Here is a 21,467-nt window from a genome sequence, read left to right on the forward strand (position 1 = left end):
TCAGTGTCGGTCGTCTCCTATCGGCGAGCGCGCGCGTCTGTGTGTGTGTGTGTGTCCGTGTTTGTGAGGAGAGTTTCCACGCGCGCTTTTCCGATCGATATTGCGTTTTGTTTCGCCTCCGCCGCCGCCGCCGCCAGCCAGCCAGCTATTACGACGACGGGCGGGAACGGTTTTCGTGAATGTGCGGCGGACGGGCGCGGACGGAGGCGAGAGGAAAAAAACACGCACGCCGCCGTGCGCGCACACACACACACACGCGCGCACGCCGACGCTGCACAAACGTATATATCACGCGAAATCTTTCGCTACCGTAATCAGTACTTCCTTGACCGCCCACGCAGCAACATCGTCGCCGTCGACGTACAACAGCAGCCGCCGTCACCGCCGAAGTCGTCGAACGGCACCGTCTTCATTCGAGCTGTCCCGGTAAGAGCGACTATCGCATATATTAATACAATAATATATAGAGTATATGAATAATAATAATGATAAGAAGAAAAATATAGTCAACTATATGTAAATATCACAATAATAATCGTGATAATGATAATAATAATATGTTATAATGCCTATACCTAATCTATATCGTACGTCATAAATGGTTCGAAATTAAAATAATAAAGAATATTTTATATAAACCCTATGCAAGAAGGCATTAAAATGTATTACGATTTATTGTCATTACTCATTATAATATAAATTCATCTATGTTATATACGACGTACCTATATATATTATTATACATGTACTGAAGTAGCATACATTTTTCGTTCTCATCGAGTATAATATTAATAATAAGATAGATACGGATCCGTGTAGTAGTTGTTATCGCAAACGGAATTAATTCAGTAATATGCGATGATAATAGTAGGCAGGCTATTTTATATTTTTTAATATAATACGGTGGAACTATATTCAAAGGTGTAAATAATTCATACTCAGCAGTCAGCAATAGTTTTGGCGCGCGATGTGATCGATGCCCATTCCTAACGTGTGCAATAATATTATAATATTAGGTGTGTGTAGGACGATTGGTATAGGTCGAAAGTTTTTTTTTAAGCGGGAGTGGGGCTTTTACACGCGTGTAAAAAGCCTGTTGGCCAAAGTTCGTTATATTTAAATGGCCATTCAATTATTCACACGCCCGCCTTAGCTCCACCCTAATCTAATTTATAAATTAAATGCAAGTAGGTAGGTAGATATTTATATTGATACTATAATTTGTAATAAAAAACAGTTAAGTGTATAAAAATAACACCATTTAAACTGTTATATTATTATTTCTTGAGTTTTTTTTTTGTCATAATACTTACAATGTTTTAATAATATATGATGTATTACGAGTACTACAAAGAAACCGTTAGGTAGTATTTTCAAATATAGTAAAAGCAGCGTTTTACAAGATAATTCCCAAAACATGTTCAATGGGGACCTCCATTTTTTCATAATTATAACGAATTTACTAAATTCCGATTGAAAAACCAAGTTTTTGAACTGAAAAAAGGGAGAGTTGCATACTTGGCAAACAAATGTACATATGGCATTTCTTTCGAACACATTATAGATAAAGTTTATTTCGTTTCATTGTTTTTTAATCATCATAATGATTTTCCGGTTTCATATCCAATACAAATTCTAATTCATTGATGAAATTTTATAATTAGGCAAAAGTTATTTATATTTAGAATATCAAAGTAGTTTATTTTAAATAATAGGATATCCACCCAAATTTGATCTTGTTTTTATTTTTGATAGTCAAAATAAAAAAGTTCCCCGTACTTATAAGTAGTACTACCTAAAAATTTAAATAATATTAATTTAAGTTAATACATTTTATATTATTATTTTTTAATTATATCTATGCACAATTCAATTTTCAAAATATTTATCATGAATTTTAAACTATTTATTAAATTAATTTTGAAAAGCCTTAAAATTTAATAATACCTAATAAATTATAACAGGTACAATATTATAATTATAATAAAATAGAATAAATGCAACATTTTTAGAAAAATAAGTTAAACTTAATGTATTACAATAATAGTATGGATCAAATTACTAATTGTTTTATAAATAATATATCAAATATCCTATAGAAGTAAATGTCGACTTATCATTCTGCTCAAAATCCTTTTTCATAGCTATATGCAATGATTTATCAATGAACTAAAATTTAACACGTCAATTTCCATTGTAAACGAGATACACTCAACACGTCATACTGTTCAACATAGGGAATTCCCTATTTTTTTTAAATTTTAATACGTAAACGAAGGTGTCATAATACAAATAATAATATCATAAATATTCTATATTATTATTGTCATAAAAACAATTCTGCATAAATTGTACAGACAATTTATACTAAACAATCAATTATTATTAATAACACATATAACGGATTATTGATGTTTAACAACGCCATAATCGTATATGTAGGTAAACAAAATTATAAAGTACGTCACTATGGTTTAACATAGTATTATCTCTGGCTATATTGTATATTCTATGTATACCTAAATACTACCTATATGTATTGTGGTGATTTATTTTTTACATAGTAAATTAAAAATGTAAATGTATATAAATTCATCATGACGAATAATTGTAGGATAGATTTGCATTTATATAGGTATTAAAGTCATATGCTTATATATTATAAAGCATACATGCAATTACAAATGAACCTGTTTGTGCTGCTGGTATATTTTGAGTACCTATATGTGTATAATAAGTGTGTGCGACCCTAGGGGATTGGTAATGGTATATAAAGTCAATTACCTATGTATAAGCTGTATAATATGATGTATATACACATGTACGTGCCCGAGGATCTAAAATCCTAAACACACTACTAATTAAGACATCGCAAAGTTAATTAATTAATAATCACTCATTTTTTAAATATAATTTTTATTATAGATACGTATAATAGTAATGACTAATTTGTTTTAAAAAAATAGACATAGGATAAGTAGATATATGTAGGTACGACGGTACCTATACGTGCTTAGTTATGTCAATATCGGAAAATTTTAATAATGTCTTAAAATTATGTTATAATATTTTGGGAATTTTATGGAAGCGTATCTAACGGTATCTGGGAATCAGCGGCTGTTTAAACAAAACAATTTTAAATCATTCAATATTATTACAATGCTATATGAGTGTATTCAAATTTTTAATATACTGTATAAAATATAACACAACCAGAATATAAATTAAAAAACAAGCAAATCAATTATGCGTATATAATTTATAAAATCTATATAATGTTAAATTAAACAATTTTTTCAAGCTAAAATCATCCGAAATATTAAAATAAAAAGCTCGGCTAATCCATAATCTAGCTGTGGCCGTGTTTCAATTTTAATGTTGGGGTGATCGTATATTTTATCTGTTAAAGTTTATGGTCATATGCCCGTTTTTATTTTTACATTTTTACATAAGGATTTTACAGATTAGTTTGTGCGACCTAGGCCACCAAAAGACAAACGCGTGGTGAAAAATTTTATCATGTTGATGTATCATTAGTCAATTTTCCATATTATCAGATAACTATTATGACATGTAACTATATATTAAATAATATATTTTAAAATTATGTTATATAGTTATAATACCATGGTCAAACAAAGTTAATTAATTTAATATTTCTGATAACTAGGTTTCATAACAATTTTTTTGATTACAATTTTAAATATGAATTTGATATTTTAGTTATACCCTGTGAATAAATTAGAATTATTATAATATTTTGAATACAAATGCGCGTATTAGCTATTATTATTGTTATTATTTTTATGTACCTATTTAAAAAAATAGTATTGAAAATTTAAAAATTATAACACTGATTGACAGCTCACAACTTTTATTATTTACATGAATTATCCACGTATATTATATATATATATATGTACCTATACTATTATATAAACTTTAGATACATATTATTTTTAAATTATTTTATTTGATACCACGTAATTAGAATACTATGAATATGAGTTAATCACAACTTAAACACACACTCTATACAGTTATATTAATTAGTTATTGTTGTCGTATTCGATACATTTTGAAAATATCAGCCCTCATCACATCAAACTAAAACATTATTACTTATGCATAGTTAACTACTTAATACATTGTTCAGTTATTACAATTTGTTTTCCAAATTCAATAATTTATCATCGCTTATACTTATACAGTACATATTTAATATTACCTATATATTTGTGATTTGTTATAATTATACATGTATACACTGCTTTTTTATGTTATTACCACAATTTATTACTTTTATGTTATGTTATTTACGATAAAACTTATACATAAACTTGTTGGTTAGTACAAGTTAGAAAAAATATACAGAAATATTATATTCTGTTATTCGGCCCGAACTTTTTTTAACACTTTTTTACTTAAAATACACAAAGTTTAAAAAGTAAAATTGATTATATTTATGACAAAAATTCATAAGTAAAACAGAAAATATTTTAAAGTATATCCAAAACTATTAAACTAAAAAATAATTTAAAAAAATATAACACGTCATATATGTTTATGCTTTTACAATAATTTTTGGAAAAATACATATGTAGATATAATTTTTAATTCGAGCTTTATGTAATATATTTTCACTATTAATAATATAAAATAAATAATATCAGTAAAATCAAACCAAATGACGATGGTAAAACATTATTAATATAATGCAATCATAATTTCAATTACTTTTTCTTAGTTTTTTATTAAGAAAAATAAAAAAAAACTAAAATTAATAAACTAAATTTTTTTAATATGTTAATGTTCTAATTATGTTTTGAACTAATACAATTGTTAGTTGTACAATTATGAATTAATTAAGAAGATATGTAGTATATTGAATTTTTCCAAAATGTGTTGGTGAAATTGGATAGAGACTAGGAATTAAAGTATTACTTTTTTATTAAAATCGAAAATCGACATAATATAAATATTATTATGTTATTTATTTTTATTATTATTGCTTTTTTATTTGTTGATGCGATTGATAGGTAAATTTATCTGTTTTTTTTTTATTATTGTAAATACGTTTATGAAACAATAACCATTATTTTTATATGCTTAAATCATATGAAATAGTATCATAATTGTATGAACAAATATGAAATAATAACTTCCAACGAAATTATGTTGTTTTTGTTACGATCGTTTATTTAAAAAAATATTTACAATACTATGTGATATTTTTAATGATAGTATCTATATGTACATTGTACATAGATATTTGATGTTATTAAAAATAGTTATCTCAATCACTGATAAAGTCGATCCAATTTTATATTTCTATGTAATTTGTATGCTATAATAGTGCTAACATAAATTAATTTTAAATTGTTTATTCTTTAATACTATAAATATCTAATTCTAATGAGATGTTTTAGTTGCTTTATAGTTTATGAAATGTAATAATGATTTATAGTTTTAGGTAGTCAGTTGATTTTTTTTGTAAAAGTTGATGCCCTAAATGGCGCTGTATAAAACGGAGCACCTTATTTGCGTCTCATTTAAAAGATATACAAGAATTTCACTATAATAATTGGTTAAGTAATACAGTTTTTTTTTCATTTTTTGAGTTCTCGTGGTGTATTTTTAAGGGTGGCTGAGATTCTTGTATAGTATTCCAAAATACATAACATAATATTATGAATTACGATTTAACATGGATGGATTTTGTTCCTAATTTCTGATTAATATATTATAAACAATAATAAACAAGTTTTCGTTTATCGTCGTCAAATTCATGAAAATCTTATTCTCTATTAGTAATATACTATCAGTGCTTTGTATAATATATTCATGTTTACGTGTGTAACTTTATACTATTTAGTCTCATACTAACTAATATAAAATACTTGATTAAATACAGTGAAACAGATAATTATTATTAAATATTAACCAAAATCGTAACCTAATATTAATGATGTTTGGTATTTAATTTTCTATCTAATCTTCGTTCGTTTTTTCTGTGACAACTGATTTATATTTATATTTTTATAATGAAAGTATAAAATATTATAAATAATGACAAACAAAAGTATTTGAAAAAAAATTATGGTTTTAAGTTCTGTTTATAAAAATGTTTTGTTAATAATATTAAATGTTGGAAATATACTGAAAACGTGTAGAGTATATTTTAAATTCAACGACAATGAAGACAGTTAAATCGGTCACCGACAATTTCCGCACAACCACGAAGTACTATCTAAAGCAATAACTAATCGACAAATTGTAAGTAATTCTTTCAAAAGAAAAGCACACAAGAATTATATAATGAAATACCATATAGCTAAACTAATGCATCAGTATTTAAAAGAAAATATTGATATAAGTGTTAAAAATACATTAGCAATTGCATATGTTCACTGTATAAAAATAAATTATATCGAGCTTGAAGTGTAAAACTATCAAAATCACCAACAACAATTTTAACTATTCATTCATAAATATTAAATTCCATTAACTGTAATACAAATGAAGATGAACCATTTTTGTTTTTATATGATTCTATTGATGGTATAAAAGGTAATGTTAACATGAAAACTGAATTTTGAATTTTTAAGTAAAATTAAAACAGCGTAATGTCGATAACAGATTTGAATATTATACAAAATTGTTAACCAATTATTATTAATTATTATTGTTATTATTACAGTTCACGGCCTTTTTAACTATAATTATTACATGCCTTGAGTATATTTTTTTGTTTTTAGATAAACAAAAAATTACCTATACTGAAATATTTAAACTGTAAATCTATTTATATAAAACATTTAAAAATATGCTTTGGTTTTAAAATTGATTTGATTCCTGTTGACTTCAAAGCATCTATTCAAAAAGCAATTCAGAAAATATTCGCCGCTTTAAGCTAAAAACAACGAGCCCCACGGGTCGAGTTTTATTCGACGTTTTATTAGATTAAATTTTCACTTTTTTAATAATGATTACGTAAACCGTTTACAGGAATCTATGTACCTACCTACCTACCTATTATGATAATTTTGATTTCCGTTGAAATTTAGTGTTAAATCACAAGAGAAATCTAAATTATCGATGGTAGTGTATATACTATATACCCTAATATAAACATGTGATATTCAAACGAGAAAAACACCACTATTCATTTTTTCATAATAAACATATGCGTCATAGTGCTATTTAGGAGTTATGGTGAATATCTACTTACTTTAATATGAATTAAAATATAATATAGAATTCATTAATGAACACGACTCCCGAATTCGATTACTATTCGATTATACTAACTCAAATAGTTTGACATACGTATATCGAATTATTTCTATCCAGCCTGATTGCACTCAATCATGTTTATTTACTGTAGATAAAATCATGCCAATAATCATTTTTGTTTTCTACAAGAGCTTAATACACAATGTTATTATAGTCTGTCATAGTGCAATTTGGAATTTGGGATTAACTACATTAAAGTTTTGTTAAAGAGAAATCACACGCGGTCACACATTTGTCGGCATTTTACAATCTTCTTATTTACATAAAATACGCGTAATTTATTCCAAATCGAACTACACAAATAAACACTTCGTACACAACCCGATGTAAATTTAATAGAACACAATTACCAAACCGCGCTATATTATTATTTCCGTTAATTAAAACATTTAATATGTAGATTTTATTTATTCCGAGTAAATCAAAACACGTGCTGTTTTAGGTATTCAACAGTAGTAATATTTATATAACAATATATTAAATTATGAAATTTAACGCTTGAAAATAACTTAAACTGTTGTGTTGGTAATATAATTCATTAGTCATTTAAGTTCACGATGCTATTGATGCTATAATATAATATAATATTATAACTATTGTACTAAAAAATAATCGACAAATAATATTTTACCAGAAATATTAAATGATGGCTTATTGGATTTAATAAACTGCCTATAATACATATTTAAATTAATATCTTGAAGACATTAATATAAAGGTGTTAATAAAAAGTTTAATAGCTATAATCATTCACTAAATGTATTAAAATGTATAGTTATATTTGCACAAAACATTATGATTAATTACTTATAATAATAATGTTATACAATACATTAACCTTTTCAAAGTAATAATTTAGATACTTTAATTTAAGTTTTAATACAACTCGTAGATTATGGTACTTACTAATTAAGATTTAATGAAAATAACGTAATTTTTAATATAAGTACATAGGTATTTTTTACTAAAAAAATATTAAAACATATAATATGTATAATAACATGTTCTAAAATTATGTTAGGTACTCTGCAGTATATACTCACTACACATTGTTGTATGTTTTAAGAAAAAAACCATTGCGTTTCTATCGATTTAAAATATTCAGAATTCTGATTGCAATCAGTTATTTGGTATAATATATTTTTATTTGCACTCATTTTTTTTTTAATAATAATAACAAATTTGCTTTACAACGCATAATAATCTTTCTGAATTTATATAATGTTATATTTCATTTTTGGTTTCAATTTATATAGCTATTATATATAGACGAATTTGCTGCAATGTAGTATTTCGATTTGGAGCATATTATTTTAACGTGCTTAAAGGAAAGTCGAGCGGATTTGTACAGCAGAAAATGTAACAAGGAACAGACTTTATTTTCACTTTCTTTGGATATTAGAGAAATGAATAAAATAAACAACAATAAACGAAAACGAGGACGAGGACCCGAGAGGCCAAGAAAGTTTGCACACCACGCTGAGTTGCCGCTTTCAAAAGCAGCGAGTGTCCTCAGACAGCGATATAGTTTTCGATTTTCATTAAAAATTATGCTAATAATTCAACCATTTATGTGCACGTTAATTAATATGAATTTATTCCCAGCCCAGTCATTAAAACTATTTTATTAAAATTTCGGCTATTTGTTTTTAATATTTTTTGTACAAATCTGCGTATAGTAGGTACCTAATATGAGACAAATAACGATATAATTTACTCCCAAAACGAATGATTTTATTAAATTTTTATTTTCTATTGGTACGACATTTACGTATTGTACATTTGTACATAATATGTAAGAATAAATTATTATTAAAATAACTTTCAATAGGTATATTTATAAAATTATAAATATATACAAACTATAAAAATATACAACATCAGCACTATGGATCGGAAACGCACTACTTTTATTTGCGCTATAAGCAGAAAATCAAACAATACTATACTCGTGACCTTTAGAAAAATAATATGTATTATATTTTTGTTCTTGTTAACGCCCAAATACTTTTTTTCACCCTACGCACACGTGCCAAATGCTAAGACACCACATAAGTCGCTTACATACCTATATTCAAAGACTTGTCTTTAATCTGATTATGATATACCTATTTAATATTATATTATTTTATTATAATTTTTATTAGACCATAGTTAAATAAATTAAAATTGAATTAATTTTAGTCAAATATTTATTTTAATTTTATTTTTAATAAAAACTGTAAGTTAGGTACTTCGTATTTTCTGTTCGTGTTTTTGTATAATTTAAACCTTAAAAAACTCTTAACACTATTATAATTTCTATACATTTTGCTAGAGTTAAATGTTTGGCAATTATTTTTTAGATGATTTTTTTCTGTATAAAAAATATTTATACACGATATAAATGATATAATAATATTTAAAATAATCAAAAATATTTTAATAAATGGGAATGACCAAAATATGCGAAAAAAGTATCCAGGTATAAGATACTAGATACATACAATTTTTATTTCCAGCTATAAAATGTAAGATTTATAATATATTTATAAGAACATATTTTTTTTTTTCAAAAAAAATATTAAATACTTGATACTTTTGTTTGTCTATATTAGATAATATTTACTTTATCGAGACATAAAATATATTTGATCAAATAATTTTTGTACGGGAGATATGCAATAAACTTAAAAAATAATAATTATTAGATTCTAATATTATAGTCACTGACCTAACTATTAGTCAGCTGCAGTATGATATAAACTAAACGTCATTGCATTAAAATTTTTATTAAAAAGCTTACAGTATGATCGACCATGAAGTTAGGTTTTAGCTTTGTTTAAATTAAATATTTATTAATACATTCATGAAAAAAATACATTATTTTTTTCTGGGATCTCAAATTTTTTTAAATATTTTTCATATAATATAGCGACAATTTCTAACGAAGAGGTTTGAAATTCAGACATCTTATGTAAATATGTAATTATTAAGTTTGAATTTTTATAAAAAAAATACAAAAATACGTAAATATGTTACATAAACTGAATAGCAACAAAATATGATGAGTTATAGACGGTATAGGTATTTCAATTAACAACAAAAGCGTACTAAGTTCTAAAATAGGTCGTCAATGTATTTCTTACATTATATGAGATATGAGCCCATAAATAATGAATATACAAGGTACAAGTCTACAATATATAGAAACAAGTGATAACTATTTTGTCAAAAAGTCAAATAACCAATAAAATTATATATTTATATAGGACTGTACATTATACACATCATTATATCTGCGTTAAGTAATATAGTTGTTTTTTTTTTTTGCTATTTCATAATAAATTATTTATATAATACACTAATATTCAAAAATAAAATACATAGGTATTAATAGTTATTATTTTTCAGTTTAAAATAAATAAATAACGGGGCATTTTACCGCAATAAACTATAAGAACCTGATCTCCGCTAAAAACCCTCCAAACATTAAACACTCATAGCCTATATAACCCGAATGATCTTTTTTCCAAGAATTTGTTGTATGGCTCATCCTATTTTTTTTTCTGGCTTATTGAACATTTGTATATTAATCAATATTAACTCGAGTAATAAAATATTTGAGTGCAAAGTCTTAAAAATAAATGAATCTTTCTTTGTATTTAGTATTTTTACATACACTTAAAAAAAGATACAATATAATATACCAAAAAAGTATATACACATTAAAAATATATCTAAATACAATATTCTTAAATAAAATTAAAAAATATAGATACAAATATACATATTTTAGGTACTGCCCATCCTTGTTAATAGTTACAATATTACTATATGATGTTATTTTAATAGATACTATGATATTGTTTATTTAATAATAGTTTTAAGTTCAAATGAGTTTGGAATAATGTAAATTATATTATATTATTTAGATTGTATAACAAAAGTCTAAAACCAAATAACCTAGTGCCTTTTTAAACAAATTATCATATTTGATGTACCTACAGGACTATATATATAAGTCTTAAATGCTTCCAAATTATAATTTATAATAAATAATAATTGAAAATATGCAAATGTCTCGAGTCTATTAAGCCCGATAAGAGAATCTAATATCAGGTCTATGATTTAATGACACTCTGCGTGTAATAAAATCTAATTTATAATATATACATAATGTACTATATTATTAAATTAGTGCATTGTGCAAACTGCTTTATAGTGTTCATAATACTCGCGAGTATTACAGCAATATCGTCATTAAGTGCGCGTGTATAATGTAATATTACGTTATATAATTTGCGAAAATTTTGAATTCCATTTAGAATGGTATATCTATATATATAATATATATATGTGTGTGTGTAGTGTGTATAACAAAATAATACGCACATAATATGCATAATTTAATATGAAATTGTGTGCATGTCTGCATTTGTCACCACCACGGGGCCCTTATTGCATGCAATGACACCCGATGTTAACAAGTTGTTTTCGCCGCACAGAAAATATAATACACAATATTATAACATATTTTCGGAAAGTTTAACGACAACTATATTATTATAACGTCACATGTGTCAGACTGCTCTTTTTAATATATAAACGCGTTTATAATATTACTTTTATATTATATAATATGTAGAGTATACGTATATTATATTTACATAAGTGAAATGTATGACGTGTTTTCTGGAGTGCAGCATTTGCGTTAAATATCATACAAATAATATAATAACTCAAGTAATCGATAATTTATTAACTATTTTAAACTATTCTGTGTAATATCCCGAAATTCCAGTGTCGCCTAACCTTAGTCATCCGCGGAAAAACAACGGGAGTTTCCACAATATTAATCTATAAGAAAATTCTAATTTAATAATAATTTTTAAATGAACCATTATTCTCATAAATATCAAAAATCTAGGTCAACTTTTACTCAATTTAAATTTTTTTTATTATCATTATATTCTTGTTTAAAAAAATAAAGATGGCTATTCCAAAAGTTGAATGGTATAAAAAACATTTTTTTTTTTTAGTTTATAACATAAATTGAAATTGTAAAAGATTTACTGATTAGTGAAATGATTGAATTACTGACACTCTCATTGATTTGTCACAGAGATACAAAAATAATACTGAAAGTCCGCTGAAAGAGGACTTTTGGGATATTTCATATTTAGTGTATAATGATAAATTGATAACTAATATACTAAATATTATTGTATAAATGACAACGCTCTATACAGTATATTTATGGTCTGACTCGGTTTGAGCAAACGCCATCTTCGACATTCTCTATACCCACGCAATGATAAAAAGCATTGTGGGTAAACGTTAAGCATTATTCAATCATTATTATCATACATATTACAATACGTTACGTTCGAATGCGAAAAGATCGAATTTTCTTTGGTTTATCGCAAGCACTAAACATAATAATATTATATATACGTATTGCGTGTGCACGTAAAAGCACGCGCGCGCCTGTATTGTACGTGCCATAGGCTTGCGGAGAAGAAGCGACGATATATAGAGGACGTCGAGCCTTCGGGGAATTTCGAGAACCGTCTGAATGTGAGCTTTCCGGCTGACGAGTGGTCGGCAAGTACCCGTGTGCTAAATAACATAAATTATTTTGTACAATATATTATATTTTCTTTTTATGGAGGTTTTAGGGTTAGCAATTACACGAAAAGTAGTATATTATAAATACTGCAGGCTGATTTTTTTTTTATCGCTAACCACACATGATAATATAATATCCTATCCACGCTATACATTATTATATATGATTTTATTTTTGTTTTAAACTTTAAAGGATAACGCATACAGTCTATATTTTATTCATAAATATTTCTTCATAATTCAAACACGTTTACCTACCTTATAAAGGTTATAAAAAAAATAAAGTAGGTAATAATAAAATCATAATAATATAATGCCTGGGGATAAAATTTCGCCCTATTCGCGATAAAAAAAATGTTGTTATGTATATATTATAGTAGCGGGTTTGGGGGGGGGATATAAAAAAGTACATGTAGCCTATCCGACAGGTGTATTATAATGCGATATAGTCAGTAGAGTGTGTGTACAATATATTATATTATTAAATATATTTTACTGGACGGGCGAACATTGGCATCGGACAAATTGCTTGTAGTTCGTCACGCCACGCTGCCCGAACGAGTGATGTTTAAAACGATATTATCTATCGTCGTGTCTCGCGCGCTCGAACGATATAATATTATATTTACATTCACCCGATATAATAAAATTATATAGTAGCTAGTGCTTAGACACTATACTATAGGTACTATAATACTGATATACCGACTAATATTTGCTTCCTATTTTTTTTTTATTTTTTTTTTTATCATTATCGTTTTGACGGCTGTACCTATAGACTAGTATATCATAGTAAACCGCATATTGACTTTTCACACCCATTTCACCACCCCGCCGTCCACCTCCGCGGCGACCGATCGGCTGTACACGAGTTACATTAGTTTTTCACGTACCTGTGTATAATAATAATATGCTCGTCGCGACTCGCGGGCAATTAACGTGCCGCCGATTTTCAATTATACGAAAACCCGACTCGGATCGCGCGACCGTATAAATTCGTAATAGGTTTATGCGTATCAATCGTATCATTGCATTAAAAGTACACGTCAAAACGTATATGTTATCCAATAACGCGTCGCTCTACACAGACACCGATATAACTCTCCGCGGTAATAATATTATATATTATACTATGCGGTTATCGCGTACGGTTATGCGCGCGCGAGTGTAATGTATATTATGTTATAGGTTTTATTTTTATTTTTACCGCGACCGAGTCGATCGCAACCGTATGTCGATCGTTTTAGCACCTTATTATGAACACGATCATATCGAATTTTACAGACTAACTGGGGTCCTTACGATGTGCCCGTTCGTGACTAATTATACGTGATATAATCACATGTATAATAGCTATATGGGCGGTATATTATTATGGTTATTATTTTCTATACAATATCTCACTCAGCTCGCCGCGCTCGTTAAATCGTTTATTTATTCCTCGATATTATATTAACCTATTAAAACGGTTAAAGTTTCGTATAAATGATCTCTCCGTAGGCAATTACAATTTAAAACTTTATTGGAATTCATTAATACAGTTACAAATTAAAGTTAGTATATGTTACAGGATTTTTTTTTATTTCGAAAATATATCGCAATTACTCGTACAGGACACACGAGAATACGAGATAGAAAATAAAAACTCTTAAAGATTTATTTGTATATAATACACTTAAGCTTTATTAACTGAAGGAAAATACTGAAAAACAGAATGAAAAAACATCTATGGCATATATTTTCGGAGTATTCTTTTGTATCAAAATTTTCAATTTTAAACTTTTCTTGTTATTTCTTTTCTAATGCAGTTCTTGTTATTTTTTTTTTATGTTCTCTATAACTCCATTTATATAAAACGATCATTATAACGAGAAAGTTTAGATTTTTAATAGTAAAACAATATACTAACAGTATTGATTTATTGTTCTCGTAAAAAAACTAAACAAGTGCACATAAATCTTCATTGAAATTCAATAAAATAGCAAGATATAACTATTAAAAATTTAATAGTTTTTTAGTTTTTATAAGAACAATTTAAATGTTTGCTTTATGAGGGAGAAATTATATAAACGTATACCACACATGCAAGCTTAGCCCTCCACGCATCCATAAACTTATCTTCTTACCTTTTACATTTTCATACTACATTTTATTAATACATTGTCATTATCATACTTATACCTGTTCTCCCCTGATACATGGATTGTAAAATCTAAAATTCAATAAATTACAATACTGAAAATATAAGGAAATAGCGTTATATAAAATAAATTAAAATAAATAATCATCAATGGCTGATAACACAAATTAAAATTACCGTATCTATTAAATTAAGCTTTTTCTACTATATCGTATATATAGGTATTTGTTCCCAAAAATTAAAAACATACATAATTGATTGAATGCCTCTCAAATAATTTCTAAACACGTAATTGCTTTGAATTCTAGACCCCCCCTTCCACTCTAGAAAGAGTTAAATACACACATTTTTGCGTGTGTAGAATTAAATATATTTAACTTGTAGGTAGGATGAAGAGTTGTAGCAAAGTTCTAGGTAACGTATTAGTCGTATAACTAACAATGTGTTACCTTCTACATTATATGAGTAAAGTTTACTGCAATTATGGTTGCAGTTAGTTGGTTAGACAAAAAAAAATCTTATCCATTTTAAAAATTCCATAAATTATAAATATTCATTATGTGACAATAAAATTATTTATTTATCATAAACATCTTAATATTTTAGTTAGGCAACTAAATGAGTTTTAGAGACAACCCCAATTGCACGTTGATAATATTTGAATCTAAGTTGTATAATATAATTTAGATACCTAATACATTTTTACATCAATATCAACTTTATCATTTATATACATTTTAGAATAGATTTGATGTAATTTAATCTGTTTGAATATTAATAACCATATAAAAGTATATAAAGAATTAATAACATGTTGTATTTAAAAGACACGTCATTATTATTCATCGAGTCTAGACCAAACGTATTGTGTTGGACTGTCAAAGAGTATTTATCTGGATACTTAAAATAAATTAATTTGTCCTCCAAATGGAATATTTATGGCATATTATGCTTTCTTCACGTGATTTCTACACTATGTATATTATAATATAACAATTAATAATTTATAGTATTATTCATCAACCATCATAATTTCTTAAAGGATATTTTTTTTTTAATAATTTTGAAATATATGAATTCAATGTTTATAGTAATTCATTAAACACATTTTTCACATAAATAATAAATAAAGTTTTAGAAGTAAAATACATTACTATAAGTTATTTCTGGTTCAGAGTTCATGTTAGGTTAGGCTGAAGTATAAAACATATTCAGACGAATTTATTAATTTCAATTAAACATAGTTTGTACATTATCAAATAGTTATAGTCTATAAACTTATAATTTATCTATGTATTACATTTTTAACTTCACTCCATTAATAAGCACAATAAAACTAAATTGCTTAATACATTAAATCTAAGTTGTTATACTTCTATAATGTCATAATGTAAATATCATTATATTATTATTTATTATTAATATCAATTTTTTGTTAATTGACCTCTATTTTTGTATAGCGAAGATATTTACAAGGTCATGGACTAACAATCGTTTCAAACTCAACCTAACTAAAATAATTTACACAAAAAATGTTACATAAAATATTTATATATAATAAAATAGTATGTTAAAAAATAATTAAAATTTTAATAAAATTATATTCTAAGCCTCAATTGAATCTAATAGTTTTAAACTATGTATTGTTTTTTTAGATTCACTATTAAGATTATTTAAGATAAAAATAAATGTTCTCCAAAAGTTTTATTTAGCCCCTTTATTCCTGTGAATTGAAAATGTAATGCATATGGTGTTATATTGTTGATAGAGATTAAACATTATCAATGGTTTTTGACATTTTTCATTAAACTGTTGCTGCTCTAACAGTGATGTGATACAAAACTACAAAAGTGATCAGAAATCAGAGTTCTTCCCACTTCCATCGGGGAGGAAATATTTTTCTTTCATATTTTAAATTGTCCAGATTATTTGATTGTATTTATACATCGTGTTATTGATATTGTGATAAAATTTTCAAACGTATGCAGTGGAATGGAGACATAGATTAAATTTCAAAGAGCTTAAAATGTAATACAAACCATTATCTGCTAATCTGTAATATTATGCACGAAAGGTTATTTCAAAACTATTTATTATTAATAATAATAAAAATAAGGTACATTTTTTTTTCAATTACATAAAGTTCAATGAATGACGGCGGTTTTTAATTAATGAATTGTTTTATATTTCTTTTAGTTCAATAATAATTTATCACATCGCTTTCAAATGTTTATTAATGATAATTAATAATAATACTACAATTCATAATCTCACGCTGACTGCCGAGGTGAGAAAAACGAGACAACCGAACATATTATAATACGATAAAAACCAAATTTGTTTCATGCTTGTTAATTGTTTACCGAATACAATCAATTAAATAATTCATCAACCGTATGTGTGGTGTGCATATATTTTATACAAAAATGCAGAATACGTATAATATCGCTCACTTTGTAAAAACAAAAAGTATTTGCAAAAAAATTATATTAGTCATTGCCCTTTGGTGGGTTTGAGGCGATGCGATGACTTGTACGGCGAAAAACGAGTTCATTTTGTATGGTTTCTATGTACCTAGTCCATAAAAATATCAGAATAACGTTTTAAACGTTACCTCGTTATTTTCTCTAAACATTTAATATGAATGTGACCTAACTGCAAGTAACTACGATGGATATAGTATTAAGTCAACTTTTTTACTGGTTTTAATTAGATTCGATCCGTTGAAACCTTTAAAGTTTTTTCTATGATATAATATATTACATCGTAGCACGTACCGAGTAAAACTGGCAGTATTAGCTGTAGATGGAAGCCATGCGGACGAACTTTCGACCAACAGTATGTCAAAGTATTAAACTATTATATATTGGCTTTAATAAACTATCGATCGCAATTATTTTCTGTTAGAATTTACATAGATTAATAGCGTTGAACGAGTAGTTTGAAACGTATAGACGGTAGCAGGTATGTGCGTTCTTCGTGGTTTGTATTGTTTCAATGATTAACGTATTATTGTATACGCCATACAGTAATAGTTGTAGTTTTTATTTCACACTGTTAAAATAAAGGGTTGTTTTTATATTTTTTGTCACCCGAACAATGGAATATAATTAGAGCGGAAATTTGTGATTGTTCATTATTAAAAATAAATTTGTATTTTTGTTTTCATTTAAATTAAAATACAATACGTTATGTGTGTCCCGCCAAAACTACTCACTCGCTAATGACTTTAAACACCGATTTAATGACATTAGCTCTTGAATGTATGGAGTGACACTATAGTATTATACCCAATTCTATACCGGACTATTCATTTATCGTAACTCTCATTATTTCAAAAACTGTAAAACAAACTTAATTATTTTGAAAATAATTTAAGTCACTAAAAACGACAATTTTCGAAAAATAACTGATATTTTACTAATTTTTTTTATCGTTAAAACTTTTTTTAATGACAACATGCAAATAGTTCTTTAAGAGTATATTATAATTTGAATAGATATCGATATTAATTATTTTTTATAATTTAAAAACATTATTCGTGATAATTTAACATTTTTATGCACCTTTATATATATTATTACGAATTTTAGTATACGCAATAACATTTTTAATTTCTCTTAAGGTATTATCTATTTTTACTCTTTTACAGTATTTACACTATTTACATAAATATTATGTTATTTGATATTAAGTTATATAATTTGATGTAGTATGATGTAAATATATATATTCGTATATATTATATTATTATAATAATTAAATACTAATAATAATATAATAAATGCAATATTATCTAAAAAAACCAACAAAACTGTAATATTATAAGCACAGAATAAATGAATTTATTCTGTATTATAAGTAAAACAATTGACTTTAATACAAAATCAAAAACCCATCTTAAAATAAACTTGATGATATACTAGGTTGACAGACCATTTCTGCTTAAAATCGTTCTTTGTATAAAATGATATATCATTGAATTCAAATTTAACTTTCGAGTGGGTCTGGTGACCCACTCGACACCGAATATACAACAGACTACAGAGCCGGGGGGTACTGACCCACATGCCTACCTTTTTATAGATTGAAATACTCTGAATAATATTATTCTGCTTCTGAATATGAAATTAAAAATGCATGATGTCATTAAAAATATTAAAAACTTAAAAAATGATATAAATAAAAAAATTTAAAAAATAGAATTTTGTTCTTAAATATATTGCTTTATATCAACTTAAAATTATCTAAAAAAAATACATTCATTAACGTTAATATTATTTAAAATAATATGTATCTCAAGTTAAATGGATCACTCCGTGTGTATAATATTATTTATATTGTACACGAAAGTTGTCTGAAAACCATATTTCAAGTTTTTGTTACGGTTTGAATTTGCGAGCACAAAAGCAGTACAAAGTTATTATTTCGCAATCTTCGGTTGAAACAAATTAATTTTGTTGCAACGAAACAACGCCCGTACAGCGTAATATATAATATACATTCATTATCATATTTTGTATTTATGCCACGAACGATATATTGGTAGGTACCTATGTAATTATAATACAATAACATATGGGAACCTATACGCATGTACAATATATTAAGCGAACGTCGTCATATATATTTAAGAATTTTGACTTTTGAGCGGTGATAACTGATAATATAATTTCATTAAAAATATTTTTTGCGCTTACATACTTGATTATAAAGATTTCATAACGAATTTATTTAAATTTTCTGATTTTTAAAAATTTTAAATATATTTAAAGAACATAATATTTTAAAATTATTAAAATATTATTGTATTACCTATGGATTGTCGTGTGATTATAATAGAAGCTACTGTTTTTCAAATAAAACCTCTTTTTTTACTGTAAATTATTTAGCAGATATTGTTTTGCATAAATGAATATACCCAATTCAAAATTCCATTGAGTAGTTTTTCAGTTGTATATAATGTATATATATTATTAAGATTAAAAGTCTTTAAAAGTGGTTTTACAAATATTTATAATAGATGTTATATAAGATATAGTGTTCATTATATTTGGATCATTTTTAAAAATTATAAATGTTAGATTATAGTGCACAGAGTTTAATAACTGAAAAACTACTCGTGTGAATTTTAGTTATATTTTAATACGTCAACATTTTCAAAAAATATCCACTAAATGATTAACAGTTAAACAGGAGGGGAAGTTGATTTCATTTGAAAATATAAATTTGTATCTCTACTGGATACTTATTCAGATTTATAGAACTACAATAATCTCAAGAAATTTAAAATATGGTAAAATATAGTACTTTTTTTTTAAAAATTTCCAAAAATCAAATTCTAAATAATTGCGTTATCGAAAAATAAAAGGGGGTTAACATGCTATCTGTGTAAGTTTTAAATTATCTAAGAACCCAAATTATGCATGAAAATGTAATATTAATTACATGATAGATATAACAGAAATATATCCAAAACACAAAATAGTAGATGGATTATAATTATTGTAGTATTATGCTCTTTATACTTATATGTATATAGATGTAATTAATAATATTGTTATGTTAATATATAATAACCATCTGTCCATCTGTACATTTATCTAATATAATATTACAATACGTACCTGTCAATTGCATTATAGTATTATACATACATAAATACCATTATTAATTATTATAACTGTTATGTACCTAAAGTTAAACGAAACAGTTTAAATTCGATTTGTACAAACATTTCAGTCTTAAAAATAACAATGGATAAGTTAATTATTATTGTTTTATACATCAATTGAATTTCGTTTAATAGTTTATTATTTTTACGTTATTTCTCTATACCTTTGATGTTATAAATCGGGTATTTCTATTTCATATGCATCCAATCGTTTTTCTTTTCGAGGTCATCAAAACATATTCATAAAGTTAATTGAAATGTTATATTAATATAAAGTTATACATCAATAAAACAGTATAGGTATACTACAAAGATATGAATGATAAATTTCCATCTGTATAATAAATAATAATATCTTTTATAGTCGATACATTTTGTTTCTACAAAGTACCTATAAATAATGTGTTAATTTAAATTATATTTACGATTAGTATTTACATACTTGAAAAAACATAATCATTTTATGCATACTCTCATCGTATATCATGATCTTATGATATTATATCAAAACAATAGACTAATGAAAATACATTATTATGAAAATATATTTAGTATCATTAAAGAATTAAAAAGGTCTATCAAAATAAGTATCTTACTTTTTCGTGTTTATTCTTTATAAAACCTTCATTAATACAAGCATTGTTTTTTTCTACACTAATCATAACTTCTATTTCAATTACATTTCTTTTTCCACTAACGTATTATATGTATTAAATATCAAATAGATAATAATATTAGAGTGCGTGT

At 25.7% G+C, this 21,467-nt stretch overlaps 1 protein-coding gene across 2 annotated transcripts in view; it reads left to right on the plus strand.

The window, feature by feature from the left end:
- Positions 1 to 271: 271 nt before the first annotated feature.
- LOC132928449 (1-phosphatidylinositol 4,5-bisphosphate phosphodiesterase) overlaps positions 272 to 21,467 on the plus strand; it is a 53,071-nt gene continuing 31,875 nt past the window's right edge. The window contains exon 1 of one of the 2 annotated variants that reach the window (XM_060993123.1): positions 272 to 426. The gene's annotated coding sequence lies outside the window, so the exon portion shown is untranslated. Of the gene's footprint in view, positions 427 to 17,837; positions 17,885 to 21,467 lie in introns of those variants that run through there. The other variant, XM_060993140.1, reaches the window with a different exon arrangement.

The sequence above is a fragment of the Rhopalosiphum padi genome, chromosome 1 (genome assembly GCF_020882245.1).
Source record: "Rhopalosiphum padi isolate XX-2018 chromosome 1, ASM2088224v1, whole genome shotgun sequence".
Lineage (NCBI taxonomy): Eukaryota > Metazoa > Arthropoda > Insecta > Hemiptera > Aphididae > Rhopalosiphum > Rhopalosiphum padi.